The following is a 12,922-nucleotide window of genomic DNA, read 5'->3' on the forward strand; positions in this document are numbered from 1 at the left end:
TGACATCCATTTTACAGCAAAAAAAAAAGAATTCATAGGTAGATACACTGATAGCATATAATACACAACATATTGCTCAAAACAAGCTGTTAGTTCATCTCTTACTAGTATTCTCCTTAAATTTTTGTGAAACACTATGCAAACTCAAAATGAGTTTATTTTACTATGCTTGTGAGAATTAAAATCTAGAATACCCAGACAAGAGACAAGCCAAGTATATTTTGCAGTGTGAGCAAATTCACCAGAAGCAAGGATTAGGAGTAGAAACAGCATTGAAAGAATAGGGATTTCTTATATTTGGAAGACAACTCAGTTACATTGGTTGTGGAATGGGACCTGCAGGGCAATGTGTCAAATGAGAGATACTATTCCACTCTATTCTAAATAACAGGCTCACATTCATAATTTCCCCCTCCCCCCCCCCCATATTTCAGCTTTCTAGAATACATGGCTTCACAACACTTTAGCAAGATACCGTTCTGTGTTGGAAGAGAGTTTTTCAGCAGATTGTCAGGATTACAGTTCTGGGAAGGATTACAGTTCTGGGAAGAGGAAGGAATGCAGATTCTGGTATACTTCACAGTGCAAGGAAATTATCTGCAGTAAATGTCTGAGAGTTTTCAACTCCTTCTCACGCTTGTCTAGCTGTACTTGTATTATAAAAAAATAATCATATGACCATATCTAAAAGGAAATGCTCCTGGTAAAATTCATGCTTTTGAATTTTCTGTATAGACAGAGTTTAACTGGAACAGAGATATCTCTACACTAGTGTCATCACTGAGCTTGAATGAGCCTGAAAAGTGAGATAATACAGACATTATATTACACTCATGGTATTACTGCTTTGTGGTATTTACTTTAGTGCAGCTTTTATTTGGGTGTTTCCCCAGTTATCTGAAATCACTGCAACAGCAGTTGTGCATGAACAGAAAAGAGGCAAATTAGCTGATTAGCACAAAATTTCTGGTCATTGGTAGGTAATGTCATTAAAGGATACCCACCAAAATGCAAACGCCTGTCAAAGAACAAGCAGGGAAACCTAGTGACTTGCGCAGTGGAAACTGAGGCACACTGGATCAGCTGTACCTGGGGCTGTCAGAGAGAGATTCATTCTGGGTAGGAAACTCACTGAAAAAAATCTGGTGGGACTCAGAATCTTTCTCCTAGGAATACCATGAAATTGTTGCATAGTGGGATACATGACTTCTGATGGGATGAAGGGATGAAATATAGGATAGAGAAAACTTTGCAGATTATGTAAACTTTACCATGAGATGCCTAGGAAGAGAGCCAAAAGAGGAGAAAGGATTAAAATCAACTGAGGAAGAAAGGGGAACTAAAAGAGCTAGCTGAATATAATCAAGTTACTAGTCAGTGTACTTGTCTGTCCAAATTCTGCACCCATTCACTTCAGTATTCAGAGATCTGAAGCTTGCAAGCAAATCGAATGGCTAAGATCAAAAAACTGAAGAGGCGTGTATTTGTAAACGTACATGTAAGTATACATTCCACTAGCAGACTCCAGTCCTACCCAAAGGAGGAGGATGACTGGATCAGGCAGTCCACAACATGACATTTGTGCAAGAGCTCTGTTTAGGTGTGTGCTGGCAAAGCACACTTCTCTCTGTGCTGACCGGTGAGGATGTCTGTATGTGGGCATGTATGTGCACAGCTACAAGGAAAATGCACTCAACCTTGCTACTGGCTGAGCCAGGGCACAGGAGCCACAGCAGCCCCACTGCTATGGATCTAGGGTGGAGCAACCTCTGTACTGCTTCAACTGTCTACTGTCAAACTGCAGAAAGTCTATTGTGAATTTCTTGGTGTCTGACACTCAGCTCATCCTACACCAGATTACATTAGCCCTACTCTCTGCCAGACAGGTCACATTTTGAAGTAGCACATCAGCATCATCAATTCAGATTGCTAAGCAGTAACAGCTTTTCATCTCTAACAGCTGAATTCAGGCACTGTATCATTTAGCAAACCCTGGGGGCATTCAGTTCCCCTGAAGATGCTGTTTCATCTTTTGTTAATGAAAATAAAACTTACTCATGTTTCTATATTTCTTTCAACTATTTTACAGGCAAATTCCTACAGAGATAAAACAGCTCACATAAAAGTGGATTCCAAGAAATGCAGAACATGCTCTCAAATTGAAATCATAACTTCAGAAAGCTATTAATGTTTAAAATATCCATAAATAATTCTTACTTTTACATTAGAGTGGGCAGAATCCTGTGAGCAGATACTCAAAATAAAACATCAAATCAGCAGTGAGCAATTTTGAAAGTAGCAGAAAAATGTGAATCTCATGCAGCTCAACAGAAATTAAAAAAAAAAAACAACAAACAAACAAAAAAAAAAACCCAACACAAGAATCTTAGTGGAAATTTCTTCTCAGTCTATGACTTTATAACATTTATTCTAAGATATTATCATTTATTAATTGAAATTGCCATAAAAATATCTGTAGAAATACGTTTTGGTGGATTATTTAAGCTGGCAAGGAGAAAATCCTAGTAGATTGTCAAGTTCAACTGTCCTTTAAAGCAGCAACCAACCAGGGAATAGCTCAGATACTTAAATACCTGTCTTTTAGCCAAAATGCAGAAAAAGTAGCTATGCATTTGAACATTAGTTTCCTTTTAGAGGAACTGCTGTCTGGTATCCTCAACATTTATTCGTGGAACTGCAATTAACAGGCTCTTAACTGAAAAGATACTCTGGATTATAAAAATATACTTCTGTTTTAAGTATTGTGTTGAGCAGTAGTTCCTGAGATATCACTAAGGCCAGGCATTAAGCCACATCTGTCGACACAAACACACCCCTATCTTTTCATTTTTTTTGTATCTTGAAAACAGTATCTTGGAGGAACCTGTTATGAATCAAACAACATCCAGCCTATTTAACTACATATAATAATGTATTGTTTCACTTTTATATCCAAGACATTAATTACTCCTTCACTTTCCCTCCAGTTAATGTTCTTGCCATTCCTGAACGCTCAGCTCCACTCCTTTCCTAGGCAGATCCCTCAGAAGCTCACAAAATGGCTACTTAACTTTGCTCATCCTTATTTTCCCCCCTTCACAAGTCTCACCCATCTTGCGTTCTTTTCTCCTCAAATTTATCCCATTCTCTTTGCCTAAAAGTTACTCTTTTACCCCATTTTCACTTTGGCCACACTTTTTGGAGTTCTTTTTCTAGCTGCTTTCCTCCTCAATCCATGTTTCTTCTAAACCTCTCCCATAAAGACCCCCTTGCGCTTCTTCTATGTGATTTTTCTCTGTGCTGCACAGATTCTGTTTACAGCCCAGCTGGTGTGAATTAACATAAATTAATCTACCAAAAATCAGAGCCTGAGAGGCTTTATTAAAAAAAAAAAAAAAAAAAAAAAAAAAACTATTTTTATTGCCCCTTTATTGCCCTGTCCCCTAACAATCATCAATTTTTGAGCTGAAGAAAGAAATATGAGATCGTTCTTCTTACCATATCTTTGGCTCCTTCCTCATTTCAGGACACCAGACAGCTTCCACAGAGCCCATTCTATCCTGTTATTTTGGCTAGGACAAAAGCAACTAACTTCCTGGTCCTTCCAAGGCAAAAGTTCTAATCAAAGTCTCATCTGAGCAACACTGACCCACTAGTGAAAGCCCTCTTACTGAGAAAGAGACTGTCCCACAAAACTGCAGAGAAAACTTTTCCCCCAATTTAAATAACACAAGAAATCATATCTAAAATATGAATACCCCTGTGACTAGTAGGGTCAGATATAGAAAATTGATAATCATATCATTTCTACTAGTTGTTTGTGCCCACCCACTCGCCTTGCTTTCAGGCCACCCACACTGTGGATGTTTGAGGAATTTCAATCGCTGACTGCTCTATGCTTTTCTTTAGTAAAAGCAGAAAGTCCACTTTCTCTCTAAGATATGTGAAGTATAATGGAGTTAAGTGCATATAAAGTATATTTTTATATGTATATACAAATATATAAGTATAATCAAGTATAATAGATTTATTGCTGAATTTGCCTGGTGAAGCCTCACTCCTTATTCCACTGGCAACAGTACCTCATCCATCTGCGAGTAACTTCTGTCTTTGTGCACGGGATAGGATTTCACTATGTTCCTGTCTCTACCCAGAACTTAATTTGAGACTTTATTCCATTGTCTAGTTAGAGAATGTTCACTATCACATGCCATTTGCTCCACAATGAAGTGATAATTGAAGCAGCTTCAGCTCCAGTTTAGTATTTTTTTCATTATCAAGTCATTTTCTTTTAGGCACTAATGATGAAAACAACTACTTTTATTAACTGCTAAAACTTGATCAGCTAGTGATTTTACTCTACTTTCCCCCACCTCCATTACTAACAATACCAGAAGTAGGAATTGACCAATACTTTTCAACTTAAGAGCACAAGATTGTATTTTAAAAGAAGCTTGTACAGCCTTCACTCTTCTGGTTGGATTTTAATTTTAGCTCTCATTAAAGATAATGTTTCTCAGACTACACATAGTAAAGAGTTGGGGGTAGACCTAGCTTTGATTATGATTGGTGTAAAGAACAATTGTCTGTGATGACCGTGAGCGGGAGGTATTTTAAACTTGGAAAGAGGCTTCTCTAAGTGTAGTAATTGAGTCTACAATCCTTTGTTACTTCAATGAGTTCTGATTCAAGCGCTGCCAATTTAGAATCTTCTGCAAGTCCACCATGGAGGGAAAAGAGCATTTTCTTGTCAGTCTCATATCATTCAGCATAATGATTTTTAGCAAGCACCTATGATTTCTTTGCAGTAATTCTGAGTATTTCCAATCATAGCTGTAAAACTGTGCTGTATTCATTGCATAATTGTTCTTTCACAAATGACTGTCACTCCTGCTGAAGACCACGCTTCTTCCAATTACCTCAAATTGGAATATGATATGCACTCAATTTAATAAGGCTTCAGACTTTGAAACTGTCCTTTGCTTTGTTTATACCAGAACACATTAATCAGCAGTAGATAAATCAGTACAAATATTCTCTAATATTAGTATTCTCTATGTGTGGAAAAAGGTGATGGTCAATTCTGTGTACATTCAAATTGCATCTTTTATTTTACTCTCCATTGACAAACAATGCCATTATCAAGATTTGCATTAATGTGCATTAAGTGAATAATCCAAAGGAAATAAATGGATATCCATATAAAAATCTTTCAATCACATTTTATATTGCCATACACAAAAAGCAGTTTCATTTTGAAAATAATTATTAGCAAATAGTTCATGTAACATCAACTTCAATTCATAAAAATGCCATACTTAATTTCTAATATTTTTAGGTGTTATTTTATAAACATTCTCTTTAGCATTTGATAGACCAGAAAACTTGCATCCCATAGACTATTAGAAAAAAAAAAAAAATTGCATTGACACTTCCAAGGCACATTAACGTCTTCTGTATTCTGCTCAACAGAAAGCCTACAGATTTCAGAAGATATTTGTAAATGCAGCAGGACCAGCACAGTGAGAAAACATTACAAATAAATAAACAAACAAAACAACCAAAAAACAAAACAAACAAACAAAAAAACCTCACCTGTCTCTAAACATCTAGGCTCATAGAAAAACTCCATAGAGAAGAGATCTCCAACAAGAAATCCTCCCACAGTGACAGTCAGCCCCTAAATGAGGTTCATGAGAGGTGCAGCCAGGCTCCACCCCTTCCAGCCACACAGCTGAATTGCCTTCATCTGTGCTCCCAGGGTTGACAGGGTCTCTTCTTCCAGGTGCTCAATCAGTGGTTCAGGCCATGACTCAGTTTCAAAAGCAGTGCCTTGAGATTTGTCATATACTTTGTCCTTCAATAAAAGGAGAAAAGCCCCAGGGGGTGTTATTTCATCTTTCGTTACTCACCAGCCTGGGAAACAAATGTAACTAGTCCAATTTTATTTATTGTTCTCTCTTAACTTTTGCTATTACTTTTGGCAAAGGCAGATTGCAAATAACAAAAACAATGGCAAAAATTTCATAAATATGGAGTTACATTCCCAACTTCAGCAAGAATTCTATCCTAAGGTAAGACAACAGAATAAATGTCCACATCTTCCGCTGACACGCTGGGGTCCTTTCACGTGACTATCAACCCATGGCTACCAATTAAAAATCGAATCCCATTGAGTCTAGTGCTTACACACTTTTGCGAGCACGTGCTCAGTACTTCATATTAATCTGTGATGTAATTCCATAGAAACCAATATTTGCACCAGCAGTGATACAGAAACAAGTTCTCAGGTCTTTTATAAGCTACACATCATCAGCTTTCATTGGCTGTTCTCATGTAAAGCATGCTGAAGAACTGAGCTGTGAAATTGCTAGCCACAGATATATACAGTAACCCATGTAACCTTCTTCAGATTCCTTCAGAAGTCTTCAGATTCCTGTCGTAGATATTTAATTCATTAGCATTCTTGTTTTCACATTGTTTTATTATGCAGTGTTTATGTGACTTCTCACAGCGTACCACTGCAATACAGCTTATAGAAGATCAACCACAAAACCAAAGAATACAGTAAATTTTCATATGATGTTATCTTCCAGCTATAATGCTTGCATAAATTATTTTCATATGTCAGTCTGTATATAGCAATACCAAGAATACTTAAGCTAACATCCTAATTAAATTTTTAAACATGCCTTATACAAATACATTTGTGTTTCCTCCATAAGAACATTTTTTCCTTTCATAGCATATTAAAAATTAAATTATTATTCAATACCTGACTGTGCCTGTGAACTTTTACTACTTAAAATCTGAACACACACGTTCAGAAAAATCAAGAGATACAAGGGTACCCTAAAAATAAGGGATAATTCATTTTACATGGGACAGCATTTCACATGATTTGTTTTGAGGCCTGTGATCAAATCTGCTTGAGCCTTATTAATATATGTCACGTTTTGCCTGAATTCAGGGGAGGACTAAATTTGCCAGACCTTTCAGCTGAATGAGCAGACTTGTCTTGATAGCCGAAATCTGCTAATTTACAGGCTATTTTAGATTTTATTATGAGTATTTCACACAATGTTATTATGCATCAAATACAAATTCAAAGTCTATTTATACAGAATACATGACTCAAGAGAGACCATAATTTATTCCTATCCATCAAGTATCAAGGAATATGGTGTGTTTTCAACACACAGCAAGACCCCTGAAAGTAGTCTGCAACATGAACAGATTCAGCAGACGCTTATGTAAACAGAGCTGCTGGTTTAAGATCTCTTTAGAACAGATTTGGCTTACAGATTCTCTCAGGAAACAGAACATCACAGAGGAGTAATACATAAGAAACTTTCACTGTGGCAGCTATGTGTTTAACTTTATGAAGAAATGTTACATAAGACATAACTTCCAATTACATAATACACTTCAAAGCTTGACTGCATACTTTTTTCACATACAAATTTTCTTTTTCAAGCAAAGGGATTTCTAGCCTTCTCTTTTTTTTTTTTTTCTTCGTATTTATGGCACAGTTCCTTTCATCTAATAACAAAGTTTCTTCAACACAAGCATAGAATTTTTCTATAATCCCTTCAAAATTTGCTCCTCAAATTAACAAAAAGTAGACAACAGTTGAAGTCATCCCTTAAAAGTTGAGCAGAAACTGTTTGTCGCCCCGCCATAATGACATTTTCAGTAAACTGATATTTAAATTATTCACAAAATGACAAACAGATTATTATTACTCCAAGGCAAACACTATACTGTTTTGTCTAAGATGTGAAGTTTTATATACTAACATACATATCAACTGTTATTTTCTATTTAATATTTCAGCTACAGTAGATGATAGCGAAGGACTATTTAGTTTCAAGAGTTGAAGGACTGAACTTTGTGCCAAAGGAAATGTCGTTCCCTGAGATTTCCCACTACAAAAAAGCTATCACCCTTGTCCTTCCCTCTCACCACTCAGAGCCATGCTCTTGCTGATCTCCTGGCACAGAACCAGAAATCATCTGACCTTGTGCATATAAAACACAACCAAAAAACTCAGTAGCCTTTGAATAGCCTCACTCTGAGATATGATAAACCACAGCACTTGATTAATTCTGTTATAATAGCCAACAAGGTCCTACTCGGAAGTGAAATTACAAAAAGTGTGTTGTCTAAGGAACAAAGGATCTCCATTGTGTTGTGTTGGTGATAATTATGGCTGTAAATACTTCTGTGAATGTAAACATTAAGCAGTTGTCAAGAAGAGCTATCGTCGTAACATGCAGTCTTGGTTTGTAAATTAACAGAATTTGTGCTAAAATGCAGACTGTATTTAAGGAGATTTTTATTTTTTTTTCTGCAGTTGTGTGTGCTTTTGATATCCTTCTGGGTTGATCTCTAATAGAAACTGAATTTCATAGCAGAGAATATAACTTCGTGAACAGCACTATGCAAGGGTTCCTCCTGAACTGGGTTACTCTGCTTTTCACATTCCATACATCAAGTTCAGCTACAAATTCACCCTATATTCTCTAATAGAGCAAAGAATGTATTTTGTCACCTGTATTCAAGCTTGGCACCTTAATTTGCAAAAGCAACGAGCTGCAGAGTAACTGATTGCTTTAAATAATACAGGAATGGAAAGGGAATTTTCCACTAGGACTTTAATTGTTCATGTATTCAAGACATAGCTAATGAATTGTGAAATAAAAACCTCAAAAATTATTGGCCATTCATGGTAATAGTGAATTCTAAAAGCTGGTCTTGAGATTTAAGACTTCATACCACTTGTGCCCCGGTGGCGCAGTGGTAGGAATGCCACGTTGCAACACCAGAGGGCCCGGGTTCGAATCCCCGCTGTGGTTCAAGTGGTAGAAGTGCCGCTCTGCTACACAGGGGCTCGAATCCCAGGGATTGGACTCGATGATCTCTAAGGTCCCTTCCAACCTGCACGAGACTGTGAGACTGTGTGATAATATAAATAGGTTCTTTCAGGTTCACTAAACAATTTGGCTATTACCTAGCTCAGGTTACTGCTATGATGGGGAAAGCGACCAGTCTGGAGAATTGTTGCTGTCTGTGTCAGGACAACACCTACTCGATCAGGTTTTAATATTTTTGTGCTTTATTACAGGAGTGCTTCTCACAGGAATAAATTACACCACATTCCCATAGTGCAGTGACAGTAATCACTCATCAGATGATATCTCATCTGCATCCAACACTTTTAGTAACATGGATTAATTTGTGTTTGTGTTAGCTAAATTAGAGAACATTGGCCACAAGGGCATGGGGTCAGAGCATAACAGATATTATTTTAAGAGCTAGAGGATCTCTAACAACTTATGCAAATTTATCCTCAGTTTAATGCTTATCCAGGAGTCTGACCCTCTATGTCAACTGTAATTTCTCCTCAGTTTTACAGTAATTGTTGACATGTTGGTTGTGAAACTTCTATTTTTTATCTTGTTTTCCAAAAGTAATCACTCTAGAAGCTCCTAGTACTGTTAATCTTAGGAGATGCTCAGGTAGAGAACTGTGGATTCAGGAAAATTTCTGGCTAGTTTTTATGACATATAATTTTTCAAACCATTGATGATGCAGTAAATAAGAGAGCAATCCATGCCTATCAGAGCTTACTATACTATAAAGGCTCCAAGCAATAGTAGGATCTGAATTGAAGAAGCATTCACTTACCACTTGCCACCCACACTTAACACATTAATAGTTTCACTTGGTGCTCACAGACAATATTTGCTTTGGAACCCTCTGCTCTAGGTGTGCAACAAATGTACTTAATTGCCTCCTGAAGGCATAATATTCTAAGCTGGTATTCCTGCTTTGGGTAATTTAAAACCACATTCATGATGATGACATCCAGTCAAGGCAGATAGAATAAAACCAGTCCAAAATAAAACCTCTTGATAAGACTGATGTAGCATCATCTTAAGGATGAGACACAGTCTTCTCAAGTTATTGTAGTCCATAATCCAGAGAACTGAGAAGTTGTTGGATTCCTGTCTAGTATCTATATATGTAGTTCCAAATTAAATTTTTGTCAGGAACCTAATAAATATTTATAGAGTAATTTAGGAGAGACCTATATGGGATTTCTAAGCCTAATCCAACACTAAATTGAACTCAGTGTAGATATCTTTCCATATGAGTTCTCATATAGTTAAGGTTAATTCACAGTAAAGAAAAAATATCTCTTTCATTCTGGTGTAATACAAGACTAGCAAAAGCAATGCAATAGTCAGAAAATCAAATTTCAGTGGAGAAGAAAGGAACAAAGCTATGATTTTCAGAACTCCATGTGTAAATTCTTATTTATGCATCCATATTCATAATTATTAAATCAAGCACTTTCCAAAATATTGCTCAGAAATTACATTAGGCAATAAAGTACTAATTAAAACACAGACCTGAACTGAAAATTAATCAGTGAACTTATGTATAAGGAGATTTCCAAGCACATAGCACATCCGTTATGTATTATAGATTAGATAAAGAAACTTCTTAATTTGGCCCTAAGATGTGTATTCCATCCTTCCCTACCATTTGTGCTATTAGTTCCCTTGTTTCTTGGCTACTACATTTTTGCCAGGGACCTCCCTAAAGCCTGACTCTCCACTCTCTGACATGGCTTTCACTCACTTATCTCTTACCCTGAGTTCATACAGGCTATCTGATAACACGTGTTGTTAAAGTGTATATTCATGAAAGCGTGCTAATAGCTATCAGACCTGGAAACAGGAGAGGATGGATATTCAAGCATTTAGCTTGGTCACTATGCACCTGATTCCCATGCAGTGCTGTAGTAATGTATCCCTATAGCGTGTTTTATTTTAACCTATCTTTAATTTATCTGTATTACAATAGTTAAAGCTTCCTGTGTCAGATTTGTAAGGAAGTGAAGCCTTGACAATACATTAGAGAGTGATTAATTGTTTTCTTAATATTTATAAGAAAAGGCCAACCCTCAGCACATCAGTTGTCTTCAGAGTAGATTGGATAATAATCCTTCAAACAGATATCAGAACCCCATAAAGATATGAGCATTTGTGTACACCAACAAATTCATTATATGAAAATCACGCAGATGATGGCATAAGAATATTTTGTTTTTCCCTTAGGCACCAGGTATGGAATACATCTTCTAAACTGCAGTTTGCCATATTTTAACAAATCTAAGTAATAGTCATCTGGAAGCGGCATATAGAATAGCCAAATAGTGGCATACAGAATAGCCATATAGAACCTCAACATGTTCTCTAGGTGTGATTGTAAAAGGATGTGCCAAAGAAACTGCAAGAAAGAGTCAAGAATAAGCTGAAGAAAACAACTTTCAAACATTAAGTCTTATATTGTCTGCATCCCTTCATGCACCCCAGAGAGAAATGGAAATACACAATTGTTCCCTGTTCTAGTTCTCAAAAAAGGAGGGTCCAAGCTCCATGTTTTGAAAGGAACTATAGCATGTCCTGGCCAGGACTCTATACAAATATCTGAAAGATCACCAGATTACAGTGCATCATAGCACCTATTCAGACTCCAACCCGAATCTGCCTCCTAGAAGTACACCATCTATTATTACACAGACAGAACCAACAGAACTCACAGCCACGAACCTAGAGGTCCACTGAACTGTACTACCTGAAAGCAAAAAGCAGTGCTCCATTGGGTTGTTCCAGAAAAGGAAAGCTGAACTCATTCACAAAGAAGCATTAAAAGTAATAGATTCTTGTCTGGTGATGTCAACCATTTGTCATAACTCCCAGATAAGAAACAAATAAAAATTCATCTCAAACACATTTGTAGCCATGTTGACACGTGACACAAAAACACTGACATTCAGAAGCAAATGAGGATCTGGCACCACTGGTTAGCAAATGATGTGAATCATAAGTTAGGCATCATCATTAGGAAGCTTGAATAGGGGCTACTGAAATTATCTGCACCTGTTGCAATGGTACAAAATCAAGTGTTGTTAGTTGTTCCCATTAACCCTGCAAACTATAAATGGATTGTATTAAAGTGACTATAAATTCCATGGGTAATTTCCAGCAGTTTGCTTCAATTTGTACCCACTTTGCTTAGCCTTTCCCAATTTCATAACAGCTTGTGAAAATTAGAACTTGAAAAGATTATTCAAATAACAGCTTCACATAAGCATTTTATTTCTCCAATAGTTTTATACAATTAATTTCAGTGACTTCAACTAGTTAAAGCAAATGTTTTTCTAGAAAATCAGGTTACACTATAGAGAAACACAATAGAGAAACACAACTTTAGTTAATATGAAACAGAGACTCAGGTGGAGTTCTAGATAATTGGCGCTCAGCTGTAATTCAAAATTACATTGTAGCTAAAATGTGAACATTTCCCAGAAACCTAACAACTTTTTCTACCTTTCCATCTTACCACAATAATGTAATCCACAGATGTTTTCTTCTAGCAAATTAGGTTTCAGTTAATAAAAGACGTTAAATCCATTTTACATGAAAACATTAACTTGGTTTTTAACTTGTTTCTTTCTCATGTGCCTTTTGAAATCTTTTGTTTGTTCCATCAGAGTCACTTTGAATTAAAACCCATGTGGTACTCCTTGAAATGCATGATAAAAAGCACCTGACAATATCAAGAGGTTAAGTGGCTATGATCTGTGCACCGTCCGTACCGCAGCTGACTGGAAGATGCAGTTTGACACAATATTTAATTTGCTGTGACATTCAAGTTTTAAGTGATGTTCAAGGAGATGGAAGAGCAGGCTCTGAACATATCCCAATGTGTGCTGGTCTTCTGTCTGTTAACTTGCTAATGAACCATGATTGAGTAAAGTAATGAAGAGTTTACAGAGAGCCCCAGGAAACCAATTTCCAATTTTGCATCCAGCAAGCTTAAGCTTCACTTCCAGCCTTTGTCTGGA

This window comes from Coturnix japonica, chromosome 3 (assembly GCF_054131305.1).
Source record: "Coturnix japonica strain WE chromosome 3, WE-NBRP24, whole genome shotgun sequence".
In the NCBI taxonomy this organism is placed as follows: Eukaryota; Metazoa; Chordata; class Aves; order Galliformes; family Phasianidae; genus Coturnix; species Coturnix japonica.